This window comes from Tupaia chinensis, unplaced genomic scaffold (genome assembly GCF_000334495.1).
Source record: "Tupaia chinensis unplaced genomic scaffold, TupChi_1.0 Scaffold000213_1, whole genome shotgun sequence".
Taxonomy (NCBI): domain Eukaryota; kingdom Metazoa; phylum Chordata; class Mammalia; order Scandentia; family Tupaiidae; genus Tupaia; species Tupaia belangeri.
The window spans coordinates 500,911-507,821 of record NW_006159688.1 but is presented as its reverse complement, the minus strand read 5'-3'; the positions used below and the strand labels follow the sequence as shown (position 1 = coordinate 507,821).

The 6,911-nt window shown below is 35.9% G+C and overlaps 1 pseudogene; it reads left to right on the top strand.

The window, feature by feature from the left end:
* The first annotated feature begins 5,658 nt into the window (after positions 1–5,658).
* Positions 5,659–6,590, top strand: LOC102480667 (olfactory receptor 5AN1-like; annotated as a pseudogene).
* Positions 6,591–6,911: the final 321 nt, after the last annotated feature.

The window sequence follows — 6,911 nt, the reverse complement described above, 5'->3', positions numbered from 1 at the left end:
TAGCAAAAAAAAAAAAAAAAAAAAAAAAAAAAAAATCTCAAATTAGATCTCACTCTGGAGTAGGGGATGGATTTCAGAATTTTAAGGATGTGCCTTTAAACTCTGTTACCTTCTGTTATTGCATCTGTAAGTGGAGATACTATGGTCATCTAAAGTCAAATAAGACAACAGTTCTAAAGCCTGAGAGATGGTGAAAGTCAATAATTGAGAGCTGAACCAAAAATAGTAATTTACAAGGGCCAGATAGTGGTACAGTAGTAAAGTTCAATGGGAGGTTGTCCCACATGGGAAGATACTGGGCCCACAGGTACTGGGCTCACATATAGACACCTTTAGAGTATTCTGTGCATACATGTGCCCAGGATTTGGGGCTGGCTGAAGTTGGGGGTAAATAGAAGAATCAAGACCCTATGGAGATGCTGTCTCTTTCTCTGGCTCTCACTCCCACTCTGTCTTGCTTCTAGAAGAAATATATTAATAAACCTAAAAATAACAGACATATTTCAGGAGAAATTTCTAAGACTGAAATATGCTTTTCTATGTATTCAAGTTTTTTCTATCACAAGTCCCTTTTTCCTTGATTTTTGTCTTTCAGGATTGTTCTTTTGCAATAAACAAAAATTAATTTGATTCTACTTAAATACACAGCTGCTATTCATGACTTCTGAGTAACAATAGACAAACTGAGTCTTAATGATATGACAAAGTTCTCAGGTATAATTCTACCAGACCATTTTGAAATGCTTCAAATAGCTCTCCATTGTCATCTTTGGAAATCTTGGGAGACTGGAGACACCAGCCTGGGCAGCACAGAGCTCAGAGGTGCCACTCTGAGCACAGGTAGTGTTGGTCTCAATGTCCTTTCTTGTCCTCCCTTGCTCTTTTTTCAGTACTATTCCTGGCTTCCTTTACCTGATTTGTATTCTGCACAACTTCTCAAACTAAACAAGTCCTTATCAGATCATAATTGCAAAGGGTTTTGAGCTAGAGCCTAGTTATATACCCAACTAATATGAGTGACCCTTAAAGTTGTATATTATGAGAAAACTATGCATGAATTTCAAAAAAATTTTTGCACTAAAATGCTCTTTTATTTTCTACAAAATTTTGAAATTCCTTTATATTGGTATCAGTTACCTTTTCTTCTCTGAACTGTCAGGGAGACAGTGAATACATGCAAAAAAAAATAAAGAGAGGGAGTGCATTCAGGATTTTTTCTTTTCCTCTACCTTGGAAAATTTTCTTTTTAAAGATGTTTTTACTTTAGGGCACATGCGATCACCAGGGAGAGAGAGAGAGAGAGACAGAGACACTGAGAGGAAAAGTCAGAAATCACCTGTGTGTGTGGGGGGGTGACCATATTACAATCTCTTCTCCTCCATTTATGTCCAGTGTGATTTTCAAGTCATCAGGTCTAGGACTTGAATTGCAGTGGACCATGTAGGAGTCCAGTGACATAACCACTATGCCATCTGCTGGCACCTACCTTGCCAAATTTTAACAAATTGCAATTTAAAAATAAATTTTATCATGAATAGAAAGAACTCTTCACTAATTCCTGGAATAGGCAGGTTACATACAATACATTTAATTATGACTGCGTCTTACACCAAGATGTAAGTCAGTCCAAATTTTTATCCAGTTGATTGGTGGACAGTTTGACTTATATTCACAGAATTGACAAATACTTTAGTTTTTCAAATATATTATCTGTAAGGGTTTACATTTTCAAAGTATTTTCATTCAATCTAACTATTATTGGCATTACTTTCTTCTAAGAGTAAACAGAAAGTTTTCAACTTCATAAAATCATAATCAGAATGAAACAAAAATAAGATGCTCTTAGTTTCATATCTGAAGCTGAGTTGAAGACTATTTATTAATGTATTATATATTTGTATTTGGTATTAAAAATCTTAGTATAAAAGATGCTTAGCATTAGGTAGCAAAGTGTCTCCACTGGTCCACAGACTGTACATAGATATATTGTCAGCTCAAGGGGATTTGGTGGTGGTGGAACACAAAGAGTGGCCTCAGGAATTTACAACTTAGATGAGTAGAAGATAAAAATATAAAATAGGAATAGATATAATCTTTTTATTACCAATATTCTTCTTCTTCTGAGTAGAAGATAAAAATATAAAATAGGAATTGATACAATTTATTATTTTTTATTACCAATATTCTTCTTCTTTTTTTTTTTTTAGTAGAATTTTTCTTTTGGGCCTTCATTGTTGCTTTGCATGCTTGCTGTAGAGACCGAGAGAGACAGAGAGACAGAAAGAGAGAAATCACCCCCTAGGGGGTTGATCATGCCACAATCACTTCTCCCCCATCCTCCTCTCAGGATTTTGGGAATGCATGTAAACAAGCCTGGCATGAGTTTCAAACCAGGAGGTCCGGGACTTGAACCACAGCTGACCACATGGGATTCTAGTACCTTAACCACAACACCACCTGATGGCCCCCATGTTACAAATATTCTTGAGTCTAGGATTACAGGTCATCTAATTTATGAAGTAATTTTATTAAGAGCTCCATGATACTTCCATGTCAGTTCTGTTTTTATTCTCTTTTGTGCACAAAAAGGATGATGAGAATGATTGCTAAGATTTGAGTTCTTAATGCTTTTAGCTATTTATATAATTCAGCCCCTATGCTCACCCTCCAAGATGGCAACTATTATTAGCTCCATTCATTAGTAGATGAGGTAACTAAGGCATAGATAAATTAATAATTTGCCTAAGGTTCTCCAGTCAGTGAGTAAATGTCAGGAAAGTCTCTCTATCCCTCTTGCTTGCTCTCTCTCTCTCTCTTTTTCTCATTTTCTCCTCATACACACAAAATTTTAAGGATTTATATATTTTAATAATTAAAATATATGAGTTACATAAAATTTGAGAACATTCATTTAGGTATAAAGAAGAAAAATAATACCAGTCATTTTTATTTTTATTTTTTTTAGAGATTTTTGCTGTAGGCTGTGTGTGCTTGCTGGAGAGGTAGAGAGAAACAGAAAGCAATAAATCACCCCCCAAGGGGATGGCCACAGCACAATCTCTTCTCCTCAATTCTTCTCTTGAGATCTTGGGCACACACACACACATGCCAGGCATGAGTTCCATGTCTTCTGGTCCAGGATTCAAACCATGGTTGACTACATGGGAATCCAGAGATGTAACCATTACACCATCTGCTGGTCCCCTCCAATTATTATTTTTAACATTTGTCATTATAAATGGTTTACTTAATATGGTATGTGGTGTGTGAGTATGTTTGTAAAAACAGAGACTTGAAAGAGTACATAAAGCAAAATATTTTATCCAGAAATGTAGATTCTGCGCACTTATCAGTTTGACTTATAACATATCTTACATATAAAAGGCATTATTATGTTTTCTTTTTTATATTTCATGACCATTTTCCTCAATTCCTCAATTATATTTCAAATGTTTCATGTAAGTGGATTTGTATGACATAATAGAGTTTTAAATTGTTTCATCTTTTTAATTTTATTTTATAGTTTCTGTTAGGAATCCAGAGATGAGATTTTCTTTTCTTTTCTTTTCTTTTTTTTTTTTTTTGTTATAAGGGATGTGTGCTTGCCAGAGAGACAGAAAGCTAGAGAATGAAGGAAAGTGAGAAATCACTCCTTGGTGGGAGGAGGTGGCCATGTGGCAATCCCTTCTCAACTTTACTCTTGGGATTTTGGGAATGAATACACACATGCATGGTATGTTTTTCAAGCTGCTGGGTCTGCATCTCAAATCACATAGTTGGCCACATGGGATCTTGTAACTTGACCACCACTCCACCTTCTGGAAATATCTTTTCTGTTGCAAGATTATATAAATATTTATCTATTTATTCCTCTGATAAGTTTTACCCATAGTGAGTCAAGTCTTGCAGACCATTTGTGAAAGTTTATCCTCTTTAAATTAATTTAAAATTTAATTTAATCTAAAATACTAACTTTGCTATATATATCATTATACATAAAAAGAATGCTTATTTCTTCCCCAAATTTTTATCTATTCCCTTGACATCTATCTATTATTTCAAGGATAATGAATTATCAGTTTAGACTTTTTAATATCTGAATGTCCATGTCTCTTTTGATTTTTTCCCCCAGATCTTACTGTCTTTTTTCATTGATTTACTCTTTGAGCTCAAGTAGGGACAGCTTGTTTACGGAGCATATACAATAGGTACTATTTATTATGAATGTGTTAGTGAGTTCTAATGTGATTATATCTACAAATAAGGGTATTATATTTACGTAGTATATGAGAATTGAAACATTTACTATGACCCTTTCTTTCTCTACATCAAGGCTCATTATAATTCAATGCTGATTGCCTGTTTATGCACTACACCCAATATCAGGGAAATTAAATAAAAATGGTTTGTGTGACTTATATCTTTATGGCCTTAGTAGTTTGATCTCCACAAACATTACATCTGAATCTAAGCCTGGCTAGGGGCAGTGATGATGCCTACATAATGCTATTTTATAATTTTCCCAAATAAACCCATAAAGTTTTAGCACCCTTGGCATTCCTAGCAACAGATATAGCTGTCATTTATGGTTATCTGTAAGCAAGCAGAGATAATAACAGGCAACGTCTATTGAACAACCAGTATGTATATACTTGTGTGCTGAGCGTTTCCGTGAATTTCCAGTAGCCTTATAGTTAAGAACTATTATTGTCCTCATTTTCTTATAAATAAATCAAATTTAATGTGTCTTAGCCACTAAAACAAGTTTATCGAGCAAGAGGTATCAGAAATAGAACTCCGAAGTCTGAACCCTTAATAATTTTACTATGCTATTTCTCAAGAAGCAAATTGCCCTAAAATTAAGAGAATAATGGGCATCAAGAGTGACCTGTGCTCGTCTCCTTTTGGAATACGTCATATGATGGCTTCCCTAAAAAGACTTAATCCTTAATTTTATTGAGCACTAATGATCTGTCTCACCAAGATATTATCAAAATGATACATTGTGATATTATATTCCAAGCCAGTTTGAGAATATTGCATTACTTCTGCAAAAAGCTCTGAATAAATTTTAAAACAGGGTAAATAAGTTTTCCTAAGGGTACAAAAACAAATTTAAACTGTTTAGAAGGCAATTTAGTCTTGATGAACTATTTAAGATTTATTTTTGGAAGATATCACTCATACTTTCATAATTATAAAACAGCTATTACATAATGAGTTGTCAGAAGATATTAAAAATATGTTAAATTTTTAAAAAAGTTTTTGCTATAGGGTGCATGTAGTCACCAGAGAGAGGGAGAGAGAGACAGAGGAGAAAGAGAGAGAGAGAGAGAAATGGAAAGTGAGAAATCACCCCTCCCGGGGGGATGGCCACACTACAATCCCTTCTCCTCCAGTCTCCTCTCAAGATTTTGGGCATGCGTGCATATGTACCTAGCATGATCTCCAGCTACCAGTTCTGAGATTTGAACTGCACGGCCAGCCATATGGCATCCAGTGTCTTAACCTCCAGCCACCTGCTGGCCCAGAGAAAGATATTTTATTTTAATCAGTGACCTCTACTTTGTATATAATAATCTCAGCATTTCTATGGTACTCACCTGAGTGAGTAATGCATTTTCTTGTATCCTTCCTGACATTAGGAGTTGCATGCCAATGACTGGGGGAAGAAACATCACAGAAATCACCTATTTCCTCCTCCTGGGATTCTCAGATTTTCTTAGAACCATAGTAGTGCTCTTTATTCTTTTTCTGGGGATCTACATTACAACTCTGACCGGGAACCTGGGCCTCATTGTTTTAATAAAGATGGATTCCCACCTCCACACATCCATGTATTTCTTCCTCAGTAATCTGTCCTTCATAGGTACCTGCTGTGTCACCTCCATGATCCCTAAGACACTCTCCAACTTCTTCCAGGAGCAGCAAACTATCACCTTTGGGTTGTGTTGTCCAGTACTTTGTCTTCTCAACTATGGGACTGAGAGAATCTTGCCTCATGACAGCCATGGTGTACGACTGCTGTGCTGCCATTTGTAACCCACTGCTCTATTCATCAATCATGTCACTCATCCTGTATGCTCGGGTGGTGCTGGAATCTTGTTTGGCTGGACTCACCACTTCTTTATTTCTTTATTTGCTTCAGTTCCATTTCTGTGGGCCTAATGTCATCAGGCACTTCTTCAGTGACTATGCCCCAACTGCTAATCCTGTCCTATACTAACACTTTCTTTATGTAAGTCCTGACTGTTACATTAGCAATGATATTTGGGATAGCAAATGTCTTTGTTATAATTATATCCTATGGTTATCTTGCCATCTCCATCATGAAGATCACATCAGCTAAAGGCAGGTCCAAAGCTTTCAACACCTGCGATTCTCATGTGACAGCTGTTTCTCTCTTTTATACTTCCAGCATGTTTGTCTATTTGAGTTCCAGCTCTGGTGGTTCCTCCAGCTTTGACAGATTTTCATCAGTCTTCTACACTGTGATCATTCCCATGTTATGCTCCTTGATTTACAGCCTAAGGAGCAAGGAAATCAAAGATGCCTTGAAGAGGTTAAAGAAGAAGAAAAGACACTGCTGAGGTCCCGGATATGAGATTGCTGACAGATTGGCCTGTCAGAATCACCTTACCCACAAATATGCACATGAACTGAATATAACTAATTTCATACTGCTTTTGGACAAAGAAAGCTTAATTTGACACAGTACACTAATATAAAACAACAGCCAAGTCAATGCCACAGAAACACAATACCTTTAAATCCCAGAGGTTCATTATTTTCATCTTACATCAGGTGTGATCTTATTACTTATCAGTTTATGAAGGTTGTGAAACAGCAGGGTTTAGACATTGTTCAGTTCTTTTAGATTCTGAGATTGCAATCTGCCTAATCTCAGGATT